Here is a 27,958-nt window from a genome sequence, read left to right as displayed (position 1 = left end):
TGCTTGTGTAACTCTTTATTGAATACTTGGCCATTGCATGTAAATAGTCTATGCACCTAAGGAAAGAGGTACATACTATTGTCTTGTTTCTCCCCATCATTCTTCTGATAAAATCAGCAGTACCACACCTAGGACAAAAACAAAGGGGAAAATAAAGTTAAAATTTATAAGAAGAAGAAACTAAAAGAAAATTCCTCACAAGATGTCTATACAATTCAATTATGTTATTGAGCTATGGTAGCGCAGTCCCGCAGGCTAATTCTGCTGACTGCTAGCAGTTCGGCAGTTCCAGTATCACTGGCTCAAGGTTGACTTAGCCTTCCATCCTTTTGAGGTCAGTAAAATGAGAACCCAGATTGTTGGGGGCAATATGCTGACTCTGTAAGCTGCTTAGAGAGGGCTGCAAAGCACTGTGAAGTGGTACATAAGTCTAAGTGCTACTGCTATTGCGATTGTGAAGTTTCCAAGCACCAGAGGAGAAGACTGAGAGCAGGTTTCTCCAGCAGCTTTGGCAGAAGTAATTTGAGGTGACATCAATTGCTTCCTTGAGGAGAATCATGTTGCCACTTTGCTTGGATGAAAAGAGTTATGTTGCCTCTATGGCACAAATCTTTTTATCAAAGCAAATCTAAGTCACTTTGCACTTGTCTAAAATATGTAATACACATAGCTGAAGAATCATTTTCAACAGTGAAATAATCACTATCTTAGGATCTGTAGACATTCCACTGGAATATTTGTTCAAACACATCACAAGCCATCACCAGACACCTATATGCTCTTGATGTTAATACATATTTAGCATAGCACTTGTCATACAATGTATTTTACAAGCCATGTCTCATTCATCTCCTTTAAGGATTATCATTACTTTGTCAGTGTTACAAAAAAAAATTTCCTCAGACTGGAAGATCTGACTTGCACAAGGCTACTCAAGGAATCCTTGTCAGAAATGGAAATGAATATAAAGCCCTTCTAGCCCTGAATTTTCTCCACCATACAGCAACAGAAGTGAAGTGAACATAGGACATGGAATCATAGAGCTGGAAGAGACCTCACAAGTCCAACCTCCTGTTCAAGGCAGGAGACCTTATCCCATCCCAGTTAAATGATTGTCCAGTCTAGTTTTAAAACCTCCAGTGATGAAGCAGGAGGCAAGCTATTCCACTTATTGTTATCACTGCCAGAAAAGTTCTCCTTAATTCTAAGTTGGATCTCTCTTTAACAAGCTTCCACCCATTACCTTTTGTCCTGTCCTCTGATGCTTTGTAAAGTAAGTAAATCCACTCTTCTCTGTGACAGCCCCTCAAGTACTGAAAGACAATTAATATGTCACCCCTAATCCTTCTCTTCAGTAGGCTAAACATACTAGGTTCCCATAACCAGTCATCATACAATTTAGCCCTCAGATCATTTGTCATCTTTGTTGTTCTTCTCTAGACACTTTCTGGAGTCTCAGAATCTTCTTTGAATCATGCTGACCAGAACTGTACGCAGTACTCCAAATGTGACCTCAACTAGTGTGATATAAAGCAGTATTATCACTTCTTGTGATCTTGATGCTATCCCTCTGTTGATGCAGCCAAGTACTGTATTGGCTTCTTTTGGCATGTGCAGCACATTGCTCTTCCTAAGTTAAATGGTGATCCATTAGGATACATAGATCTTTCTCCCTGTTACTATTGTTAAGCCAGGAGCCACCTATTCTGTCCTTATGCATTTGGTTTTTCCTGCTTAAGTGAAGGAACTTACTTTTCTCAACACTGAACTGTATCTTGTTGGATAGGGCCCAATGCTCATGTTTGTCAAGATCCTTCTGAATCTTGAATCTATCTTCCAAAGTGTTAGCAATTCTAATACTTTGGAAGATAGACTCAATTCTATCTTGATGTCATCTGTAAATTTGATGAATTCCCCTTCTATCCCATTCTCTAGATCATTTATAAAGATGTTGAATGTTGAGATGCCCCACTGCACACTCCCCTACATGTACATGTAATCTCATTGAGAACTACCTAACTGACTTCTTAGCGAATTGTAAATCCATCTGAGAGCAGCGAACCTATGGCCTAGCTCACATTGCTCTATCTCAGTGATAGTGAACTTTTTAGAGACCGAGTGCCCAAACTGCAATCCAAAACCCATTTATGTATCGTCGGGTGCCGGGTGGGCGTGGTCCGTTGGGTGGATGTGGCCTATTGGGTGGGCGTGGCTGCAGTGGTAATGGCAGGCTTGGTGGGACTAAAAAGTTCAGTCAATCAATTCCAACTTTGCAAGATCTTTTTTTTACCGCAAGAAGTTGAAATTGACTGATTAAACTTTTTTTTTTTTTTGCACACGGCAGCGGAGGCCTAAAGCAAAAAGGTTTTATAAAACCCAGCTGAAGGCCTAGGACTGGGACGATGGCGTGCATGCTCACAGAGAGGGCTCTGAGTGCCACCTCTGGCACCCATGCCATAGGTTCGCCACCACTGCTCTATCTTATCAAGAAGTAGGCTGTAATCTACTTTGTCAAATGCCTTACTTTTGTGTTAAGTATCTCTGAGGGCAAGCATCTTAAAAAAACAGAAGTGATACTTCTCCACATACTTTAAATCACATCCTACTTGCTGTTTAATTTTTTTATTAGAAACCACTGCCTAAATTAAAATATAACATCAAAATTCATCCCGCTTTACCTGCAGACATTGTAGTTATTTCATCTGGAGAAAAAAAGACTTCCTTGTTGAGAGACGTGACCTGGAAACAGGGATGACCTTGTACTTACAATCAGAATGGTTCAAAGGGGTACAGCATGTCTCGATTTCAAGAATTCCTTGTCTTAATGAATCACATCTGAATCATTCAGCGTTTCTGGTTAGCGTTTCAAGGACTGAAAAGTTAACTTTCCAGAACTTCTCATGCAATGTTTTATTGTCGCCAGCAGGTGGCTCCCTTAGCACTACTGATTCACATTTTAAAAAAGGGGGCAGAATTCAAATAGAGCTACAAAAATAATGCTTTTCTTCTGTTATGCTTCTTTATGCCTGCAGAATATAGGAGAAGAAGGAGAATTAGTACAGGCCAGTTTTCCAATAATCATTTAGTATTGGTTACTTATTGGGCTAGCTTGGCTTTTAAACAAGTTATATAGAACTATGAATCCTTACACTAATTAACTAAAATCATCAAACAGTCCTTTTGGAGCTGCATCTATTTTAATGCAAGACAAAATGCATCAGAGGTCAGAAAAATCATGTATAAGAAAGTATCTGTGTATGTTTGGTATCAACCAGCATTTTTTTTTAAATGAATTAGACCCAGCTACATATTTTCCCTAAAAGCTATTAAAAAGTACTAATTTATTATCCTAGCTTTACAGCTGTCTTAAGCAGGGGTTCATTGTTGATTTGAAGTCTCTCAGTGCAAATGTCCCAGGAGGGAAGAGAGGTTTGCAATAATTAGCTTCTACTTTTCAAGTTCTTCCTGCACTTGTTTTCATTGGTATGGTTAAGTCCCTCCCAACTCAACAAATGTGAACTGAAATATGAATTAGAACTAAAACAAAGTTATTAAGAGCAGATCCTACCAGGCATACAGATGTCTCCACTTATCCTGTTTATTGCCTTTGCAGCTACACAGAAGGACCATAACGCTTCTTTTGCACAAGTGCAGAAGAACTTTTTAAAGAAATAGAGGAGTTTTTTCCTCCCCCTCTTAAAACCTGGAAAAACTAGGAAATCCAGACCTGTATCCACTTTACTGGAATTGACGACTCTGGCATTTTGTAAGCAAGTGACAGTTTTCCTGAATTAATCAAAGAATATTTTGTTCCCAAGTTTTTAGTCTACAAGCAAACTGGATCAGCTGGTATCACTTCACCTTAACCAGTAGCTACCTGAAATTTTTAAGTGGACTGAAATGTCAGTTGAGAAAATTGAACTGGGCATTTTATCTCCAGAAGAAGCGGATGGCAGATGTGCTTCACAGCCCGACCTTAATGAGACCAAATTCAGCAGTCCACAAGTGGATTGGTACAAGTATGAACTTTATTCTTCAGTCTCTTTACCCTGTGGTAAGCGCCTCACTTTATATTTTATTTTGGAGTGCCATCTTGCATCTAACGATGGATCAATGTGTAGACCTAAATTTATAGTAGGCTTTTGACTTTCAGCACTGATAGCTGTCAAAACAGATATAAGCTGGCTGTAAGATCATAACTGAATAATTGCAGAATTTATATCTTGTGACATCTGTTTTATTTAAATGGCCACATTTTAAATATATTTATGGGAACTGTAGAAATCTTAATTCCAATTCAATGAATGCAGTTGACGTGTATTTGCTTATGCTTACAGCTTTTTCCCATTATGCAATATTCATACTGTTTTAATTGGTGGATGGTGATTCACCCTAGTGATGTTAACTCTTCCAATTAAAAAAAATAATGTGCTTCTTGGTAATAGCTGGTTTCCATCTACAGAAGGTATTTCTTTGGCACTTTTAAGAGAAAAGAAGGGAACTAATCATGTACAAAATAAAGTTATTCACATTGCTGCTTTGCATATTTTCAAATGAGATGTCATTGCATTTATGTGTTTATGGTACAAGAGATATTCTTTGTTTTTTTGTGATTATAAGTCTGGTCTTCAACAGTATATGCAACAGTATAATCCTGTTTACGCATTCTCAGACATAATTCCCAATGAGTTCAGTAGAACATATGGTTGAATGTATAAAATTAACACTAAGGTCTTGCAAGCCAAGGAAGGGATACTATAGGTCTTTCAAATTGTAAAGTCCATCAATATTTATAATTTAACCTCATGCCTTGACTAACTTATATAATAAATTTCTTAATCTTGATGATACCACACAGCACTTTGTTTTGACACAGGTGGCCTAATTTTTATATATATATATATATATATATATATATATATATATATATATATATATATATATATATATGTTTTCTGAGGTTTTCGCGGGTATTTGTATATAGGTCTTGGGTTGTTCGGGTTTTCTCCCGCGTAAAATTGGAAGTGTCTTGGCAACGTTTCGACGAAGTCACATTCGTCATCTTCAGGCTGGTGTTTTTAGCTTCTTGCTTTGAGCAGCAATGTGTGGTCTTAGCTGTTTCTTCCTTTTAACTGCCAGTGGGGGTATGAACTGATTGGGTGGGAGCTTGGCTATGTTCTGATTGGGTGGAGGTGTGTTCTGATTGGTTAGGGGCTTGGCTGTGCTCTGATTGGCTGGGGGGTTGGCTGTGCTCTGATTGGCTGGGGGGGTGGCTGTGCTCTGATTGGCTGGGGGAGTGTTCTGTTTGGTTGTGCTCAGGTTAGTCTGAGTTGCAGAGGGGTTTAAGATTTTGGGCTGCCTTGCTATTTTTTGGCTTTGCGTTCGTGGTCGTGCCTCCTCTTCATGGAGGGTGTCAGTTTGCTTCATGTATGGATTGGAGGGGTTTAAAGTGGCTAATGATTCAGCTGTGGTCTGGCTTCTGGTTTGTGGTCGTGCCTCATCATCGGTGTGGGTTTGGGTTTGTTTTTTGCGTGGATGTGTGGTGGTGACATCCTGTGTGGTTTTTGTGAGTGTGGGTCTGGTATCATTATTTTGTGTTAGGGAGTCGATTCTCAGTAAGGGCGGGTTTCCAAATGGCTGGTAGGCGGGAGGTATCATCTCGCTTGTTCATGCTGTGTGGTCATTTTTCTATCTCGATGGCTTCTCTGATTATTCTGTTATAAAATGTTCACTTTTGGCAATGGTTCTGGTATTTTTAAAGTCAATTTCATGTCCTGTGGTTTTAAGGTGTTGGACCAGGGAAGATGTTGGTTCTTCTTTTTTGATTGAGTTCTTATGTTCTTCAATGCGTGCACTTATTCTTCTGTTGGTTTGTCCGATGTATGTGGTGGGACAAGTGGTGCATGGGATTTCGTATACTCCTTGATTTTCTAATTCAATTTTACCCACCACACACATCCACGCAAAAAACAAACCCAAAGCCACACCGATGATGAGGCACGACCACAAACCAGAAGCCAGACCACAGCTGCATCATTAGCCACTTTAAACCCCTCCAATCCATACATGAAGCAAACTGACACCCTCCATGAACGCGAAGTCAAAAAATAGCAAGGCAACCCAAAATCTTAAACCCCTCTGCAACTCAGACTAACCTGAGCACAACCAAACAGAACACTCCCCCAGCCAATCAGAGCACAGCCAACCCCCCAGCCAATCAGAGCACAGCCAAGCCCCTAACCAATCAGAACACACCTCCACCCAATCAGAACACAGCCAAGCTCCCACCCAATCAGTTCATACCCCCACTGGCAGTTAAAAGGAAGAAACAGCTAAGACCACACATTGCTGCTCGAAGCACGAAGCTGAAAACACCAGCCTGAAGATGACGAATGGGACTTCGTCGAAACGTCGCCAAGACACTTCCAATTTTACGCGGGAGAAAACCCGAACAACCAAAGACCTACATATATATATATATATATATATATATATATATATATATATATATGTATGTATATATGTATATATGTATATATATATATATATGTGTGTATATATACATGTGTGTATATATATATATATATATATATATATATATATATATATATATATATATATTAAAAATTAACCTAAAAATTGAGGAACATAGTCTCCTCAGTGTATACATATTCAAAAGATAAAAACGAGCACCAGGAGGTAAAACAATTAAATGTTTCATAAATAGATAACCTAGCTTTTGATGGCTGTATTGCTGCCATCATCGTCAGGGTGTTAAAAGAGGGTGGGGGAGCTCGTTTATAGGATCAATCGACTGGGCCCCATAACGACGTCTATGAGCCGTGTGCAGGTGCATTTGTGCTTATAAACGAGCTCCCCCACCCTCTGGCTTTTAACACCCTGACAATGATGGCAGCAATACAGCCATCGAAAGCTAGGTTATCTATTTATTAAACATTTAATTGTTTTACCTCCTGGTGCTCATTTTTATCTTTTGAATATATACTTTTTCTTTAGCAAATGAATTACATTTATATGCATATGTCTACATGACTTGCCAGACTATATTTTGCCAGAGTATTGTATTGTATTTACACATTAGTAATTGAATTTGTTGTTCCTATATGCTGCCTCACTCATTCATACATTAATGACTTGTTCTCCACAATTTCCATCATGTTGCAAATAAGGAATATAGAAAGGATAATTTTCAAAAGGAAATTTGAGAATTACAAATATTCCACACTCAGTTCTGCCCTGCTTGTAATTGTCATGACCAACATTGATGTCAAAATTGTCATCTAAGACCAATTTTAAGAACTGTCTTGAAAATATGCTCTGGAAGAAATTCTTATTGAAGATTCATTGAAGTTAATACCCTGAAGGAATTGTTTTTACTTGCGAAACCTCTTGAATCATCTTATTTATTAATTATGTAGTTTGTTAGCTGTTTGGCAAAGCAAGATTAAATCCAAGACCCTATTAAATACAATGTTTAAAAATAAAAACAAGGATACAAAGGAGAATTCCTGTCTACAAGGATGACTTTGAAAAATGTCATACATTTTGTTTGTGCTCATAGATATACAATACTTCAAATTCTATTCAGTGTTTTCGAGGTGCAGTTACTGAGAGACATAAAATGGTTCATACCTGGTTCAGTATTATATTGAGATTTTCTCAGGTGTAATAGGAAGTTTATTTCACGATGTATGTCATCTCGTTTGATTCATAGGAGATATCCACAACTGACTTAGGTTTGCATTTGATGTATAGTCACTTGTTACCTGAACCAGTACAAGCAAATTAAACACATGACACCTGAATGCAAGCAGTGTTTTATTTACATCTAGTGGGAAAAGGAACAATCTCAACGGAATAAGAAATAGTTCTAAAGCATAATTAGCACCTGCTTATGAAAATTACAAACAGTATAGAAAGGCTGTGAGTTTCTTCAGTTACCCTGTGACTTGTCCAAGTACTGTTATTGGGTCATTTTCTCACTTCTTTATTTTTCCCCCCTCTTTAAATAACAAGTAGCCCTTGACTTATAACCACACTTAAGCACAACATTTCTATTGCTAAGCAAGACAGTGAAGTGAATTTTGCCCCATTCTGCAACTACAGTTTGTTAAGTGAATCAGTGCAATTTTTAAGTTAGTAACACAATTGTTAAGCATCTGGCTTCCCATTGACTTGGCTTGTTGCAAAAGATGATCACATAACCCCCGGGAACTTTGCAACCATCATAGATACCTGCAAATGGTCAAGCGTCCAGATTTTGATAACGTGATCAGGGGGATGTCACGTGAAAACAGCCATAACTCCCTTTTTTTAGTGCCATTGTAATGAATCATTTAAACCTAACAGTAAAGTGATTAATTTCTGTAATACATGCAGAATGGCAATTAAAACTCCTATTAGTTCATATGACTTGTAATGAATAGGTAGATCTAACCGATTTGACATTGCAACGTTAGGTAAACCAGTGTTTCTCAACCTTGACAATTTTAAGGCATGTGGACTTCAACTCCCCGAATTCCACAGCCAGCATTGCTGGCTGTGGAATTCTGGGAGTTGAAGTCCACATGCCTTAAAATTGTCAAGGTTGAGAAACACTGAGGTAAACCAATAGAAAACACTAAAGCATTTGAGTCTTTGGTACATTTCTGCTGCCCTCTAGTGAGCTTCTATTTTTTTATATCTCAGCTCTTGTTGTCTTAGAATAGAACAACTCTCATGCTAATAAGGGTATTTGAATAAACCATAGAAATTTCAGGGCCTACTCTTCTCTCTTAACTGCTATAATGCATTCTGTCTGTCTCCTCGCTCCCTGTTTCTCCTTCTAATTTTGTCGTGTGGCTGCTGCTGATTTTATTTCTAAACACCATCACATTGTTATACTTAATGCACATACTAACTTAGTTTTTAATGGCTGCTTTTTTTGATATACATAATTGCTGATCATTTCTCAGTGTCCAGACTTATAATTTTAAACTCTTTGTTTGTAAAAGTTATTCTAAAGTTGGCTTTTAGGGTGGTCAGTGGATCACAAGAAAGAGTTTAATCTTGAACGGACAATTATATATCTTTCTCCTCATATACAATGCCAGTGAGTTGTCAGCCAGTGGGCTTATTAAGATTGGCCCACTCCCACTTTGGTTGGTGACAAGTTTATCTTCTGCCTCCCTTCTGTGGCATAGAATTTTGCTCATCAAGCTGCTCAAGTTTGTCAAGTCTTACTTCTTCACAACATCTGGCCAACTGTGACCCCTTCTGGAAGGAAAGGTGAAGAACTGGAGGTGCTCATGATGCTTCTGTTCACCAAGAGTCTCTAAAATCTCTGGTACTGTATCTTGACAGTGTGGCACTGCCCCTGAAGGATCATGTCAGCCACTTCAGGGTCTTCCTGTGACTGCAGCTATTGCTCAGTGGGCAAGTGTAAACTGGGCCTTTTGGTCAGTTCTATTGCAGAGAAACCACTGACTGATGGATGGATGGATGTGTAGCAAACACAGAATGCCAGTTGGATCTAGACAGGTCCCTAATCTCTCTCTCTCTCTCTCTCTCTCTCTCTCTCTCTCTCTCTCTCTCTCTCTCTCTCTCTCTCTCTCTCTCTCTCTCTCTCTCCTTCTGTGTGTGTGTGTGTGTGTGTATACACACATTTTTTAAAAAAATAAGCTTTTTATTATTTTAGTATCTGATGTACCTTTTATGTTTTTTAATTATTCATATCTCAAACACCATATGCTTGTCTATGACCATAATAAAGATTTATTTTGATTTGATTTAAACATGTTTTATTATTTATACATTACATTTGTATGTCATTCATCCATAAGGCTTTCCAGAACATCAGGTTGTCCCCAAATGTGTACCAGGCACAAATGAGTCCAACCTGACATACAGGGATATATTACTATTAAAAAGTGAAATTACTTAGCTTGGTAAAGTGTTGTACATACATATATAGAAAAAAAATCTACTCCTTAGAAATTTTGGGTTATCTCCATGCATTCTTTTTCTTTTATTGGCTACTTATTGTTCCAGGTAATGATAACCAATGGACCATTGGACCATCTTCCATTTAGAGTGGTGAATAGGAAGCATCTTTCACAGAAAGATTTTTGTGGTGTTACTTATGTCTTGTATAATATAATTCATCTGGTAACCTATTCCACTTTGATCCCACTTTGGGGCTTATCTCCTCTAGGTATAGTTAACCATACATCTTTTATAAGGAATAATCCGTAGCATTTCGGTACTACTAAATTAATAATCATCATGTTCATTGGCAGGAGGAAGGCTAACAGTTGGAACTTTTAAGGTTGAGCATTGCAATTGCTACTATTTCAATTAATTTCAAAGAGCCTTCTGTTCTCTTAGCACAGGGGTCTTCAAACTTGGCCCTTTTATGACTTGTGGACTTCAGCTCCCAGAATTCCTCAGCCAGCATGCCTGGCTGAGGAATTCTGGGACCTGAAGTCCACAAGTCATAAAAGGGTCAAGTTTAAAGACCCCTGTCTTAGCAGATCTTTGTATCATGTATCAGATGTGGCTTTATCTTAAAGTCCCTCTCTATAAAATAGGCTCTTTGCCAGAGATAATTAAAGCTCACACAGAGATTTAACAAGCTGAGTCACTGCCCTCTGCTCTCATGGTTCTTGGCTTATGTACTCACATGGCAAAAATTAGATGGAAACTAATCTGGATATAGAAGTTCAATATTTCCCAAGGGTATAGTATATCTTGCCTGCTCTTCCTCCTTCTGTTGAGTTATTTACTTTTAAGTTAGGAGACTATTATACAAATCCTAGTCTATTTAAAGAGCAAATGTCCAGTGATTTATGGCTGTACAGAACAGGTTGGCATAGTTTGGTTAAGGCTGACCCTCTTTCCTGCACAGTATAATAGATAAAGATAAATTTTCTCAGAGCAAAATATGACTGATACATGCAACTCTCTAATTTCACCACACAACTTACTGTATTAAATTAATGGACTGCACCAAAAATGTTGTGTGTGACTAAATCAGTAAATGAGTTGCTTCAGAGCAGATTCCCTGTTGCCTTTCCTGTTATCTCTTCTCTTGTTCTGTCAGCCTGGATTTCTTTTGTGTCTAGCTTTTTCAAATGCTTTACCTCTCACTTTATTTAAGCCCTTTCTTGTCTTGGGGGAATGCTTAATGGTCTATGCTGGAAGTCATAAATTAAGCCAATTTCCAGTCATCTCACTACACATAATGATATTCCAAGTTGGTAGTGGGACTTCTGGAAGCTAATTTCATGAAATAGTAAGAATACTCTTGCGCTGTAATTAGAAAGGTCTACAGCAATGAACTAATGAACAGTGTTGAAATGAATCAGCAGAGTATTTTTGCACAACAGATGGTTCAGTGCTGATTCTAACATGAGAATTTACCAATCTCAAAGAATCACTCTTGCAAAAAAGGGATTATGTATCTTGCCATAATTCTGAATGATGATCACTTTCCTCTCCGGTGATTTCTAGGCATTAAAATCCTCTCTCTCTCTCAAAAAAAAATCCCTATTCTGTATAAAGTTTCCTCTCTCTTTTCTGCAAGAAACATTTGTAAATTAGGGGAAAAGATGCTGGAAAGTTTGCATTCCAAACATGTTTTCCTTGGGAAAGCTCAACAGAGGAGATTGCTCATGGCATCTGAAGTCTGACTGATCATCGGACCTATGTTGGAAAAGACATTTTCATTTTCTCTAGAAGTGAAATGATTTGCTTGTTGTAGGACTATATTACTGACAGAGTGCCTATAGTGGGGGTCTTCAAACTTGGCCCTTTTATGACTCATGGACTTCAACTCCCAAAATTCCTCAGCCAGGCATGTTGGCTGAGGAATTCTGGGAGTTGAAGTGCATGAGTCATAAAAGGGCCGAGTTTGAAGACCCCTGGCCTATAGTATACCTATAAAGAGTGCCTAGAAATGCCTTGCTCTTGGGCATTTTAATAAATGAAGTTAGACTAACTAGTACCAGGGACAGAGCTTTCGTTTTGGTGATGCCTTCCTTTGCAGCTCTCTTCTGCAGTAAATGAGGTGGCTTCTTCATCCATTCCAATCCTATATCTTTTAATCTCTGGAATTAATTGTTTCATTTCACTTTGTGCCTGACAATTGTGAAAGGTTGCAATTAAGTTCATTTGTCTTTTTGAATGGCACTTTATACACTAGCAGCAGAAAGGTAAAGATGCCCCAAAAAGGAGTGCATGAGTGATAAAATGGTAAAATAAATACTTTGAAGGATTCATATAATTGAGTCTTTTTTAAAAAAAAATATTACTTATCTCTTTTTATTTATAATGTACATTTTAGTTCCTTTGGGGAAGATAGCTTGGAACAAATTATTTGTGTTGCAAAAAATCAGTGTAGAAAGCAGAGCATTATAAATGAAGAGGAGTCTAAAAAGTCTAAATATTTTTTTTAAAAAAAGAATTTGGCTGCCTGTTCGTCTCCACTGGCAAGTGTGAACAATGCTGTTTTACTTAAAAGTCCATTCTGTCTGACATCATATAGCCTAAAAGTAGACATTTACACAAATGTTGCTAATTAGGCCTCTATTTATCATGTTTACTTTTTTCTGTACCCTCCTCAAACTCACTACAAAAAAGAGTCAGATAATAAGGTCAAATGCCTTTAAAGATAACACATTTCTCAGTCTCTGTGTTTTATGATTTAAGCAGAGTCAAAATTGACTTTAACAAGGTGGTGTTGAAAAAGATTGTCATACATAAGCAATCACTTGGTGTTTTTTTTTTATTATTATTCTGCATTAACTTAGGTCAGGAGAAGAAGACAAAGATATAGGGATAAAAATAGCATTCTCAAAATTAAGGAAACTTTGCACTGATGATTTTTAAGAATCCATTTTAAGATCAGTACAATTTGATAATCAAACACGGGTCAAGGGTTAATGTGACAGCAAAGTTTGCATATGGCACTAAATGACTGGGCTATGTAAAGCTATGGAAGGCTGCTTTGATTTGTCAATACTTTAGCCAAGAGATTCACAAACTGAAGTTGGAAACAATTTGGATGCAATGAAATGAAATAGGTTTAAGTAATTCAAGCCTGGCAATGTACTTTGCAAGTTTGATGGTTTTTCTGATATCTTTAGGGTGGTTAAAATATAGAATAATGAAACTTAATTTCCATGTAGAGTCGCATGGGCTCTCTAGTACTGGCATGAGAAGGTAGTCTATCAGTTTTATTATATATTTGATTTATTCTGGAATAGCAAAGCTTACGCTACATTAGGCTTCTCTTTCTCTTCATTTTCTACATCCAACCACAAACCTTCACTTTGCTCTCTTTTCCATTAATGGAACAAGTGGAATTCTTGTGTTATCTTGTCAACAAGTGGAAGCTTAACCTTGTTCTCGGTTGTCTCACTGTTATCTCAGGCCTGGCCTCTTCAGCATAAGTCCTTGAGTCAAAAATTTCCTTTCAGCTGATTTAAAGTCTTTCAACAGTAAATTAGTGAAAGTCAGATGAATACAGGTGTTGGCTCCATCGTTTGTTTACTTCTTTAAGAATGGGGTTGGCAAGGAAATTAATGCTATTTTTTCCCATGCTTACTTCTTTTTCTGTATTTTACATGGTTCTGGGACATTATATCTCATTGTCCCAGCATGCTTTTTGTGGTGACTAAATTAGAGTATGGTAGCGGAAGGCAAGATTTCATGTTTGCTAATGTGCTCTGTCCAACCTGGCAAGCCACAGAAGCCAATGAATAAAATAGTTCTCTCCACGAAGGGACAAACTTTTCACCATCCCAAATAACCCAATGGCCATAGGAGAATAGCTTAACTCCCTCTTCTTTATGGCAGCCCCTGAGATATTGGAACACTGCTATCATGTCCCCCCTCGTCCTTCTCTTCACTAAACTAGACATACCCAATTCCAGCAACCGTTCCTTATATGTTTTAGCCTCCAGTCCCCTGATCATCTTTGTTGCTCTTCTCTATATTCTTTCTAGAGTCTCAACATATTTTTTACATCGTGGTGACCAAAACTGGATGCTGTATTCCAAGTGTGGCCTTACCAAGGCATTGTAAAGTGGTATTAATACTTCACGTGATCTTGTTAAATAAATAAATAAATAAATAAATAAATAAATAAAATACTACAAGCAGCTTAAATCAACTCAGTCTATGCTTGAATCTGGAAGCATGGACTTGAATCAGATAATAACATCTTTACCTCTTGAATCTCCATTTCAAATCAAATTAAGTTGACTTACTGAATATAATGCTGAGTTGTATTATTCTGTTTTCGTTTTGTTCATCATTAATTATTATTAATAATAACAAACTTGCCTATCAACTACTGACCTATAGGAAGGGTTTGTTTTCACTTGCAGAATGTGTTTTGTCTTTAATAAACCATGTGTAAACTTCATCTGCACTACAGATAGTCCTTGACTCACAATCACTATGGGTAGTCCACAACTTACACGCTCAAAATTTCCATTGCTAAGCAAAACGGTTATTGAGTTTTGCCTCATTTTACAATCCTTCTTGCCACAGTTGCTAACTGAGTCACTGAAGTTGCTAAGTTAGTAAACACAGTTGTTGCAAATCTGACTTTGATTGTCAGAAGGTCGCAATAGATGATCACATGGGCCTGGGGTAACCATCATACATACAACAGTTGCCAAGCATCCAAATTTTGTTCATGTGACCATGGGGATGCTACAATGGTCATTAAAATGAAAAATGATCATAAGTCACTTTTTTCAGTGCTGTTGTAACTTTAAATGGTCACTAAATGAATGGTTGTAAGTTGAGGACTACCAGTATCTGTGGCTAGATAAAGTGGTTGAAAAATTCCTTTCCTCAATTCAAATAAGGGCACAGTTGACAGGTATTTGCACATGGTGTGACAATGGTGTATTTATAGCCTTATGAAAGGAAAGGACTGCTAAGCCAGGACAGGACAGGACAGGACAGGCACTAAAAAGACTTGGAAAAATTCTAAAAGGAAAAAATGTGATTCTTGCTATAAACCAGTAAGCAATTCAAGGTTTCCCTGGATATCCCAAATGGGAAAGCCACACTTATTGTAAAAATGCCAGAACACAATTGGGAACAACATGTAGATGGACCAGAATAGATCACACAATTTCCTCATGTTTTGCTCCTCGCCAGTCCCCACACACAAAGGGCGTATTTTGAAAAATGCATAGTCCTCATCGTACTCTCAGAATAGAAGGGTACTCTAATATCATATTAAGAAGCTAAAGAACAGAAAAAAGACTTTTTTTTATAGAAAAGCCAAACACACTTTTTACAAAAATATAATGTAACATCCAGAAAATATATCTTGGTTCAAAGGTTTTGTCCATTTCAAAGATCTTTCCCCAGCAATTTTCAAATGTACTTGTACATTTACATTTATATCCTTTGAATTTACCTAACGTCCCCTTAACAATCTTTGTTACACATCCCACCCCACTTAACTAAACCACTAATTATGTTAGTCTCACTTTGTAAGAAGAATACTCAAATTCTTTTTCTACCTTTCTCAGGTTTGTAGAATTTGCTAGTTTGGTGCCACCACATACTCGTGTAATCCTTTCATCTTTATCACATCACATTTCTTTTGTAACCTTCAGATATGTCCAAAGAATACATGAGGGGCAAGTTACAACAATTCACTTTCTTACAACACATGAAAATAGGCATGCACATTCCTTTTTATCTATGCACAATATTTATTTATTTATTTATTTATTATTCATTCATTCAATCAATTTATATAGCGCCCACCTCACCTTTAGGTGATGCTGGGAATTTTACAAAAAAATTACATAAAATATATAAAATGTACAACATAAAAATAAAACATATAGCAGCAGAGAATAATCTGATCTAAGTAAGTATCTATGCAGCCAGAAAGGGATGCTTATCTCATGACACATCAACAGCCGATGAAGCCCGCTTATCTGGTCATGATACCTGCATATTACATTCTGATTGAAGACATAAGGTTCACTCTCCAAAACACAGGATTTTTTTTTTTTTTTAGGTTTGTTTACAATAACAGACTGGAAGTAGAAGAAAAGCCCAAGAGAGCTCAGGATTAACTGTGTTTGTTTGTTTCCAGCTAAGGAAAAATCCTTCATGTTTAGATTTGATCCTTCTCTGTTTAAAACACTTTGTCAAGAGGTTTGGAGAGTTTAAGAGAGAAGTTGCCACATCTGCTCCCTTGATTTATGAAATTCTTCACTTAGAGGTCTTAATAACATAAAACCATAAAAATACCTTGGTAGCATAAGATAACTAACAGTATTAAGGGCTACCCCTCTTGATATAACACAGGCAAAGTTTTCATACCAAGCTATGCTAATTTCCATGACAAAAAGCACTCATCCTGTTTTTTGACAAACTGACAACTTCAGTGCTTATGGGATAAACATCATGATGCCCATTTTAAGGTACAGGTTTTAGCTGTTTTCAAGAAATTATGTTATTGTCAGCTCTCCTGGAGAAAGGGGGCCCCAGGGAATCACTAAATAAAGATCAAGTATATAAAAAAATAATAAAATTGGGATAAAGACATCTTTTAAAAAAGTTCAATGTGATAATAAGTCCACAAATTGCTTTCCCTTAATCAAAAGTACTCTATCATGTCAACATTAACATTTGAAAAGTAGACTTTGTTCATAACTTTCAAGTTATATATTATTTTTTATACCAATGTTCTACTCCTGATTCAGGCTGATTCAACTATTCTTGTTTTATTTCCAAACCCTCACACCTCAGGAAATGTAATTTCTATTCAGAGCCCATTTTAATACTGCATTTAATACTGCATTTAATAGCAGTATTAATTTAATTCATAAAGTTTTCCTTTAATTTAAATGAGCAAGGACTATTCCTCACTAATCAATCACACATATGCACCTCTATTGTTATGAATTTTTAAACATATCAATTAGGCTACTCCTTCCTTAACTGAAGTTACTTTTTGTTTTTTTCACATACATTTATGCATTGGTCATGCACACTTCTTTGTTTTAAAAATCTAACATAATGCACACTTATTTTGATATAAAATGGTATATTAACAATTTGGAGTAATTTAAATATAGTAATCTGTGTTTCATAAAGACAGTTTCCAAAACTGGAACTTATTTTTCCTTTTTTTTCCTCTCTCTCTCTCCCTGGGGCTCACTAAACACTCATCCAGGCCATAAACAGATACAGAGACAAAATGTCAAATTGTAAATAATGACAGGATGTATTTTCAAAGAATGTATACTCTTTATTTGTAGGCTTCAAAGATTCTTTAAATGGATGTTGAATGCAAAATTCTGTTTATTACATTTTTCCTTTATTTGGGAGTAATTTGTCCCTGTCCTTCAGATAAATTTATCTAATTGGATGTATGAACATATTTTAGTCTCTTCTCTTTTTTTTTTCTACTATCAAAAGAACACAGAGTTCAAAAGACTGCATAAAAAGGAAGTGGTGAAATGCCAAAGGAAGTCAGATATTATCCTATTTCCATAGTTTCCTAGATAATATGCGAGCATATTCAGTACATAGCAACTCACATTCTTCTTTTTTTTTTCCCCTTTTGGCAATTTCCTTTTTATTTAACTGTTCACTTTCTTTGATAACATCCCCAACTTATTTATTTGTTAATGAGATTTCGATCCTGCTTTTCCTTTGGGAGGTGAAGGTAGCTTACACAGCAACTCCCTCTTCTAACGCATGCTAGCTTTGTCCTACTTATCCATGCAGATTTTATTTTGCCTGAAACCTAGCAGAATCAAAGTATTTTGTATTTTGTTTTGTTTTTTCCAATCTCTGGCCAACCTGTGATCATGTCACAGAACTTCTGCAATGTGACAGTTCGGGGTTTCAGACAAAATAGTTTCCCCATTTTCTACCCTATCAGGTAGAAATGTTACTGTGTCTTGGGAATAAGCAACTGCATTTCCAGTAAATATTTTTAAATATTCTCTGAAATTATAAATAAATTTATGTGCACCATTATATCTATGGTGCCCATTGACTTTAATATTTTTTTCTAGCTGTTTATTTACAGAATAACAGAGTTGCAATGGACCTTGGAATCATCTCTGCTTGAGCAGGAGACCCTATACTAGATATGTCACAAGGCCCGGGGGCCAGATGCAGCCCACAAAGTGGTTTCATGTGGCCTGCAAAGCCATCCTGGAAACAGTGAGGAAATGGCTCCTGCTGCTTGTCCCTAACCCAGGCTGGCCGGGAGCCAATGTACAATTTTGTAGTGGCCATCTATGCTGAAATGCACTCAGTCTTAGCTCCACAAGGCCGTTTCGAAAAGCGAGGAAACACCCCTGCTGCATCAGCCTAACCCCCTGGGTGCATGCTGGAGAGGTGTCACCCTTTGTGAGGAATGAAGAAATGCACCATCACCTGGAAGTGGCCAACAAATGGCCCTCACCTACTTCACATATCCGGCTTCATGGGCTCTGCACTGGTCCCACCCCTTTCTGCCAGAGACCCTCAGATCTGCCCAACTCCAGCCCAGGCTCCCCCAGGCACCCTTGATGCGAATGATGTAGAGATGGCCATGCCCACCCAGTAGTCCGCACCCACCCTGGCCACACCCACCCAGCCCCCCCGAGGGCAAACGCAATGCTGATGCCACCCTCAATGAAATTGAGTTTGACACCCCTGCCCTATACCATTTTAATTCAATAAGAATAGAGCTAGAAGGGATCTTGGAGGTCTCAATTATCTTCTCAAGCACGAGACCCTATACCATTTGAGACAAATGGCTCTCCAATTTCTTCTTAAAAACCTCCAGTGATGAAGCACTCACAGTTTCTGAAAGCAAGCTATTCCACTGGTTAATTGTTCTCACTGTTAGGAAGTTTTGCCTTCATTCCAGGTTGCTTCTCTCCTTGATTAGTTTCCATCCATTGTTTCTTGTCTTACTTTCTGGTGCTTTGGAAAATAAATTGACCCCCTCTTCTTTGTGGCAGCCCTTCAAATACTGGAATACTGATATACTATCACCCCTAGTCCTTCTTTTTTCTAGAGTAGCTATAACCTGTTCCTGCAACCATTCTTCATATGTTTTAGTGTCCAGGCCTTTAATCAACCTATTGGTTCTTCTCTGCACTATTTCCAAAGTGTCAACATCTTTTTTGTAATGTGGTGACCAAAACTGGATGCAGTGAATTGATTACACTATCAAGGTGCACCAGTTTACCCTGCCACTAGCCTGGGTGAGATTATATATTTATTAATGAAGCTCATAGACTGCCCCAAACTATTATATTTTTTAACTACCATTGGTTTCTCACAGATTTTCTCCTATATGGCTGGGCCATCTGAAGGCTCTTTCTCTCTCTCTCTCTCTCTCTACTCTTCCTGATTTTTTGGAACATGCCTACCTTAAACTATTATTTCTCTTCATCATTTACAAAAGACAATGCGGCTAGTAAATAAAATATTTCTTTTTATTTTTCTTAAAATTTCCATAAATGTCTACCATATGTAAACAAGCTTCAATATATTGCTTGTTTATACTACTTAAAATAGCCCTTCTGGCCCATCTTACTTTTGTTTAGCCACTGTTTGCTTTTTATATCTTCTCATTCTATATTTGTCTAATGTAGACTAAATTTTTCAAGGCAAAGACCGTCCTTTAAAAAGTACTGTAAAAATACCATGCACAGCATGAAAATGGCTACTATAAATAAATTTCAAATAAATTAGAACAGATTCCAGTGTTGTAGCTGGATACAGTGTTGAGTTTATAATAAAGGGATAGGCTACAGCCAAAATACATATCAGTATTTATTGTAGTAGAACAAATTGCTTATAAGAGATTAGGCCCTATTTCTCCACCATATAAAATCAAATGTATTTCTTTTCAATTTCAGACTTGATAGCTATCGTTTTATCTGGTTGGAAATGAAAAAGAGCAGCCAAAGATGAGACTATTTTTCTATATATGTAAGGATTCTCTATATAAGTATATACATCTGGAAATCTCATTTTGAATTGAATCAAAGTTCAATTGAATCAAAGTTTCAAGAATAAAATCACTTTTGTTTAATCATACTGCTGATTTTGGTACTTTGGGGAAAAGTACTGACCATGTTCTAAAGCCTTACTCTAAGAGAAACTCAAAGTGATGGAATGCTCTAGTATATATTAGTGTAGTGTGTAGCATTGCATAGTATTAGCATACTAATGTATTATGTGGAATTGTACACTATTAGTATAATGCAAAATATTATGTATTGTGTATTCCTCCAGCTGTATTTCTGCTTCAGTTATTATTGTTATTATTATTTTCATCCTTTTCTCAGTGTTTGACATTGAATGGGCCTGAAAATTAAGCATTAAGCCCAATTAATATTTACATTACCTGGAATTTCTGTAGGCTAAACTGAAAAAAAAGAAATCCTAGAAGAACACAATGGCAAACTCTCTGCTATCTATGATTAAAAACAAACCTGAATGGACCTGTTCATGTGGTCACCACAGGTGGTGCTCAACTTGAAGGAGTGACAATGATGAAGATGATGTTAGATTTATGTCCCACATTTGTCCATGAACTCATGGTGGCTTCATTTATTCCCACAGCAGCCATTTCAGATAGGGTTCGGGTGAGAGAATGATCAGCCTAGTATCAAACAGTACATTTCCATATTTGAGAGTAGACTTTAACTAATCAACATCTCACTCAGTAGACATCTTCTCCAATTGCATAAAATGGCAGAGATGATATGTCAAGCCTGAATGACTCAAAGTGATTGCAAAGTTGACAAAGGATGTACAATAAGGGATGTAAAGAAGCAACACTGGTGGATCTTTGGATGACTCCTATCCATGTATTTTTAGCCTACATTATGTATGATCTAAATATACAGAGAGGACAAGGGGGAAAAAAGTAAGATGGAAATGCAAGATATGAATCAAATACCTACTGTAAGATATTTTGATTCCTTTGTTTATGACAGGAGACAGGATTGGGCTCTTAGACTGGACCTTTCCCATACTAGTTTTCATACTACCTAGAATTTGTCATTTGGGACAAGTTCTGCCTCCAGATACATTGCTTATTTCAAGGGAGTATCCACTTCCAGTAAGAATCTTGCAAGCAAAGCTCCCTTATCCTTATGACTCCCTTATCCTACTTGATCAAACTAAATTTTAAGGAACATAATGGCAGCAGAAACAGGGCTGCCCAGTAAGATACTCATAAATTTGGCATGCTCAAACAAAAGGAGAGAAAAAGGCTTGATACATAGGCAATTCTGGGAGAGTGAAGAATAGCTGGTATGAGCTACATCCTGAAAACTTTCAGTTCTTGCTCATTTTACTTAAAAAGTAAAATATCCAAAGCTACAGTTTAAAAAAATGTGCAAGATCTTGTATAATCACAATAACTTGGAGAAAAATGATGCAAAGTCAGAGGCCTGATAATGAAAGATTTTTTCACATTTTTGCTGCTGATTTTAATGATAGGCATTATTAAGATTCTGGATTATGCTATCAGTTACCATTTTATCCATCAGATTTATTTACAAAGCATCCAGGAACTTGATGGATGTTCTATCCTTTACTGGAAAACCAGAACATGAACCTTCAAAACATGCAGTTTTGTTTCGTTGTTATTGTGTTAAATTAATGAGCTGTCTAGACAGATCATCTGAGTCAGCAAGTTGACAGATATCTGTTCTGAAAAGCAAATAAAAAAGCTTTGAGATGAAAATCAGAATTCAAATGGAAATCTAGTATGGATCAAATAGCACATTGTAAATAATACAATGAAGAGTACAGATCATTATAAGACCACATTAATATTCTTTATTAATTTAGCCAATTCAACAGAATTATTATTATTGTGGTACAATCAGCCAGGTGATTAGACTGAATTTGGCATTTTTATACATTTACTGAGTCCTTCCCAAGCACCTGGGATAAGGAAATGTTCTTGTTTAACAAAATAAAAGAGTTGGAAGCGATCTTGGAAGTCTTTTAGTCCAACCTCCTGCCCATGTAGGAGACCATCCTATCACTTCAGACAAATGGTTGTCCAATCTCTTCTTAAAACTCTCCAATGATGGGACACCCACAACTTCTGGAGGCAAGCAGTTCCACTGATTAATTGTTCTGTCAGGAAATTTCTCCTTATTTCTAGGTTGATTCTCCTTGATTAGTTTGATGGTATTAAAGGTATCATCACAGGATATAAACTGTTCCAAGTAAAATGACCTTTTTTCACTCAATTTATGGTGATTTTCTCAATGCTGATAGTGTTCCAGTAATACTCCTGATGTCTGGGGATTGCCTAATTCTATTGATACTATCTTGGCTTTCTTTTATTACAATTGTTCTACTTCTATTTGTAGATCTTTATTTTTCTTCAGTTCTTTCTCTTCTCTTGTATTCTTCTGTCTCCAGGTAATCCACTATTCAAACTTTTTTGTCTGTGGTGTTGTGTGGCAGATGCTTGTCTGTTTGTATTCTGAAATTCCTGAGTACTGTACTTTAGCATCTTCATTTTCTATTACTTTGTCTATTCTCTAATCCCAAATGGTATTTCTTCCAGATATTTCAGTGAAGTATTGTTGCAATCTTCTTTCAGCAGCCAACCAGATGGCCCGCTGCTTCTTCAGCTTCTTTTATCATCATCACTATTATTATATACATAGCAACACAAAAACCACAGCTGTCAGTTCTTTAGTTGGTGTTCATAACATCAAATTTATTCTAAGCACCTAAGATGTCATAATGAATCAACATAGTATACAGTATATGCCAATCCAAGTATTGTGGTCTTTTTTAATTGATGGATGGAAATTTTGTAGATTTTTTTTAAATGTTGTCCAAGATTTTTTTTAAGTGTTGCCCAAGATTTTTTGCTATGACAGTCAGTGTATCAATAACTACCAAGACCACCATAGCTGGTTTATGTCATAACTGATTATTTATATGCCCAGCTATGACATGTAAGCAACTCTGGAATTAGAGTGGAAAACATTACAGAGATTCTAGGAACATATGAAAAAAAAAATCCCGTTTATATTTTGTTTCCTCAGATGTAATTTAGTACTGTTCATAAAGTATGTTTTCTGCAGACTTATATGATATCACTATAAAAGTAATTGTGTTCACTCAATTAAACTTTAAACTATATTGAAATAATAGGACATTTTCTATAAATATCAACAAATGTGGTTTCCTGATTTTTTTTTAAAAAAACTATATGTGATATTGCTAAAGTTGATAAAATGAATGCTGGCATTATAAGGTATTATAAATGCAAGAAATGGATGGAGTATGTTGCTGATATTGTTACTGCTTTTAAAAAAATAACCTGAGAAAAATTGGCTCACTAAAAAGAATAAAAAGGTGATGGAATTCAAAATAGCCTCTATCCTGCCAGGTATTTTTGTCAGAAATGCCACAGCAATGAGCTTCCTGATTTAAATCTCTTAGCAATAGAGCATTTTGTTCTGCTTGACATGAAAGCAATTGGTGAGTCACCCTGGGACTAGAAAATCAACAATATACCAGCTGTCATTTTATCTTCTATCCCTAGTCAGAACTAAGCTGTTTTGAAAGCCAGGATATTTTCAAGATAACTTTGTTTTCTGTTTTCGGTCCCTTTATGTTGTTAGAATAGAGCTGGAGACAAAAACTGTGGCTAACATTCCCAAATGAGGTAGTTTAAGGGGTCCAAGATCAATAAGTTGTTTGATTTGTAACAACATAAGAAGGTCTTTTAAAAAGCTTTGGGAAGGCCAACCAGTGGCTGTGCAATCTCCAGCTATTCTCTTGATTTCCATCAGCAGAAGTCCTTTGGAGGCATTTGGCCTGCAACATCTGGGCCTTTCCCAATTATTATGAGTATTAGCTTTTCATAGATGTATCTTTCTCTGACCCCCTGCTGAAACCATCCAGGAAACTTTAAAGAAATGATTGCATGATATCAAATTAGCAAACACTGTATATATAAAGCTATGTGAACCGTGATATAATATCCAAGAAGGAAAATCTGGAAAAATTATAACTCCCTCCCCCCTATAATTTGTCCAAACTGTGCAACTTTCTTCCTCCTTGTTTTGATATAATAAAAAACCAAGTCTAAATTTAAATGTTGACAAATGTAGCAAAAATGCACTGCTACAAATCAGGCATTGATTTAACACTGTTAAAAAGATCATCCTAGGATGGTGACTTTCCATGCTCTTTCAAACAAAAAGCATTCAAGAAGAGTAATGGTAAGATGTCTCCTTGTTCACACAGTGAGTTATTTCTGATGACACAATCAACTTGGAATTAGGATACTAATGATCTTGATATCTATATGGAATACCTTAAGCATCCCAGAAAGATGTTTATGCAGCAGTGGTGTAAGACTGGGAGACCCAGATTTAGATTCCCTACTCAATTATGTAGCTTACCGCCTGACATTGAGCCAATATCCTCAACCTACTGTAGTCTATTGAGTATAGTAAAGGATGATGTGAGGTATTAAATTTATAAATCCTAGCCAGTAACTTAAGATCTAAAGTTTAGTTATGGTTTTCATAGTGTATAATAATCTGACAATGTAATAATTTGTGCATATTAATTCATCCTCCCCAACAAATAATACTCATATTTCTCAGCAGTTCCTTACAGAGTTCTACAAGGCCTGAACAATCATCAATTTTCAGCAGAAATGGAATCTTATGTTTTTTCTCTGATTTTTCAGATTTCTCCAATTTTCTCCAAGGTTGTTATTTTTATGAGGAATTACACAAACAATGGATTAGGTTGCAACTCATTTACACATACTTGCTGCCCAAATGTAAGGGAGCAACAATTTTCAACAATATCTGTGGTGTTACCTTAAAGTCATCTGCAACCCCACCCATGTCTGACAGACCTAAGTCATCCTTTTTTTTAACTAGTATTAAAATGATATATTTTCCTTATTAAAAAACTTTATAGAGGCAACTTCAAAGTGCATCAAATATATTAGGAGAGAAATGACTGTCAGTGACAGAAAACAAAGATGGCAGGGTTGCAACAGAGACACAAATTTTGTGTGAGTAGCAATCAGCTGATTTGCAAAAGGGTACTGCCAGTTTTCATGTTTTCAGATCAGATACCAGTGAGGGTCTAAACAGAAGATATCACGATGAAAATTTAGATTAATTTTAAAAAGTCCAAAAGTCCAAACTGTCTAGTTTGGTACAGCAACCAGAAAGGACAGATACAGATTCCAATAGATAGTTAGGACTGCAGAAAAAACAATTGCAATCAGCCTGCTTTCCAGTGAAAACCTACATATTGCTTGGATCAGAAAAAGGGCTGAGAAAATATCTACAGACCCTTCACATTCTGGACATAAATTGTTTCAACCTCTCCCCTTGGGATGCTGCTATAGGAGGACATTGCCTGCCAAAACAACTAGACACAGTTTTTTTTTTTCTTCTTGCCATCACTCTGCTGAACAACTAATTCTCACAATACTTTCTTATGTTCAAGGATATTTACCAATGTTGTTTGGCTGTAGTATTTTTATTATCCTATCTTTGTTATTACCACCTCTTATTGCTATCATTATTATGATTATTATTATCCTGTTGCTTTGCATGTACACTGAGAGCTTCTGCACTGGAGACAAATTCCTTGTGTAATCATATTTGGCCAATAAAGTATTCTATGCTATGCTATGCTATGCTATGCTATGCTATACTCTGTGCTATGCTATGTTCTATGCTATACTCAATGCTATGCACTATGCTATGCTCTATGCTATGCTAACGATATCAGAGAGGTTGATCTTTGACCTGCCATATTGAGCTAAAACAGCGATAAGGGTAAATACCACGGCATCTGCTTTTCTTAGGCAGTTTTACAGCTCTTCAACCTCTCTTTTCTCCCTTTGTCCCCAACCCTATTACTTAGTTTAGACCTCAGCAAAGGAAGTTGACAGATTAGTAAGAGCTAGCTACAATGTTAAGTGTGAAGCAAACACTGAGTGCCCAGTTAAAACAAAAATGGGAAATCAGCATTCAGGTTATCTGGCTATTAGCATTTAAGCATTTAGTTCATTTTTTAAAGAAATGTCTTCTCCCTACTCCCTTTTTGTTATATCACTTACCTAAGGATACTGAAGAAATCCAAAAGTTGACACACTCTTCTTTTATTAATTCCCATTAGCTCAAGTCACATTGGTTTTTTTTTTTAATGAATCTTGTACGTGTGTTTCTATGTTTTTCTAAAATGGAAATGTTTGTGTTTTGTTATCTTCTTTCTGGTTTTCATCTATCTTTTGCTTAAGCATAGGAAATGAAATGTTGCGGCTGGTTGGTTTGCGAAGAGCCCATCATGCTATTTTGTACTGCCTTATCAGTTCCTCTATTCTCCCTCTGTCAGGAAAGGAAATGAGTAATTGGAATGTGATATCTCCAGTCCTGTGAACAGTGTATTAGTGTACTTACCTTCACCAAAAGGAATGAGACAAGAAGGATGAGTTTTGAGGCTTTCATTCTCAAAACTCATCTCTAAATCTCTAACAAATTAAACTTAACCATATATTGGGTGAGTTTTGTTTTAAAGTCTAGTTTAAAATATAGAAATCAGATTATTATGAAAAGACTCCTACTGAAATTTAGGACTGAGCTGAGATCCTCAAATCCTCTGTCATTTTGCAGGGCTGAATCATTGCTCAATATTTTACTTGAGCATATGCTGTGATTGATTTTAAAACATCTAGAAAAATGAGCACAGTTTCTTTGTTAATTCCATCCACCATGTGGGAAAAAGTAAAATATTGATTGCCAATGTACAAATGCATATCTGTCCTTACTGAATTGGGATTTATTGATTAAAAGACAAAGTGAGTTGTAACTGAAATTAAAATTCAGCTATTTGGATCATTCAAGAAAGGGTTCACTCTCTGTTGAGAAGGTCTTTTATTCATGCATAAAAGAGAATTGAAAGTTACCAGGCATCAAAAGCCCCATTGTGTTATTGCTGTTATTGGGCAAATGAAACAAGCTACAGAAAAGTTTTGTTTTCCAGGAGAAAATTAGTGCATATAAATGTTTTCTTTTCAAACATTCTGTCTCTCTGTCTCTCTTTCTCATTTCTAAATTTTATTTTCTATCTTATTCTATAGATACACTTGCAATTTTTATAGAGCTTCACTGTACATCTTATTCTGTGGGTTTTACATGTTTCTAGGGGTTTACTATGTCTGTAAACTTTCTCTTTCCCTCCCTTTTTTTGTTGCTGGTATTATCAGGGTTTAGCTAATTGCATCCCACAAATGTCTTATTGTTTTCCTCTTCAACCTGAGTCCATGTTTCAGGTTACCAGATTCGGCTCCTTTGGCTGTTACTGATGCTAACTGGCTATTGGTGCTGCTACAGAAGCAAATGTGGTGGCTGGACTCTGTCTGGTCACAGTTTGCAGCTGGATTCTAAACTAGCTCCTGGCTTTTGAATCAGTTCTTGCTTCTTCTGCACTTCCAGTCATCTCTTACTGATTGCTGATTCTGGTCCCACATATTCATCAAACCAGTTTTGCTATTGGCATACGAGGGCAATTTGGAAATAAACCTCCAATTGGTTATCAATGCCAGATACACGCAGATACAGAACTTTTATTATATACATTAGAAAACTACAACATTACATTACTTTTTGATATAATCTCCATTCATATTGAGGCACTTGTCATTACGTCTTAGAAGGTTTGAAATTCCTTAGTAGTAGCTGCTCAGCGCCAAATCTGGGCTATGGGGAGATGATCAGAAACATCCCAGTGGAACTGCTTCAAAACTTCTTAGGTGCATCTAGCAGTGTGCGGGCGAGCATTATCGTGAAGCAACACCATGCCAAAAGTCAGCATGCCCTGACACTTGTTATGGATAGCTCATCTGAGTTTTCGTAACATTTTACAGTAGACT

At 36.7% G+C, this 27,958-nt stretch overlaps 1 long non-coding RNA gene across 1 annotated transcript; it reads right to left on the bottom strand.

Moving 5' to 3' along the window:
* Positions 1 to 26,346, bottom strand: LOC120299109. The gene is made up of 4 exons (XR_005554340.1): positions 26,147 to 26,346; positions 7,654 to 7,787; positions 2,679 to 3,026; positions 1 to 128 (listed from the first exon to the last, which is right to left on the bottom strand). It is a non-coding gene; the product is annotated as an uncharacterized LOC120299109 (long non-coding RNA).
* Positions 26,347 to 27,958: the final 1,612 nt, after the last annotated feature.

The sequence above is a fragment of the Crotalus tigris genome, unplaced genomic scaffold (assembly GCF_016545835.1).
Source record: "Crotalus tigris isolate CLP2741 ecotype Arizona unplaced genomic scaffold, ASM1654583v1 scf7180000024278.498577, whole genome shotgun sequence".
In the NCBI taxonomy this organism is placed as follows: Eukaryota; Metazoa; Chordata; class Lepidosauria; order Squamata; family Viperidae; genus Crotalus; species Crotalus tigris.
Note: the sequence above shows the minus strand (reverse complement) of the source record. Positions and strands in the feature narration are given on the sequence as shown.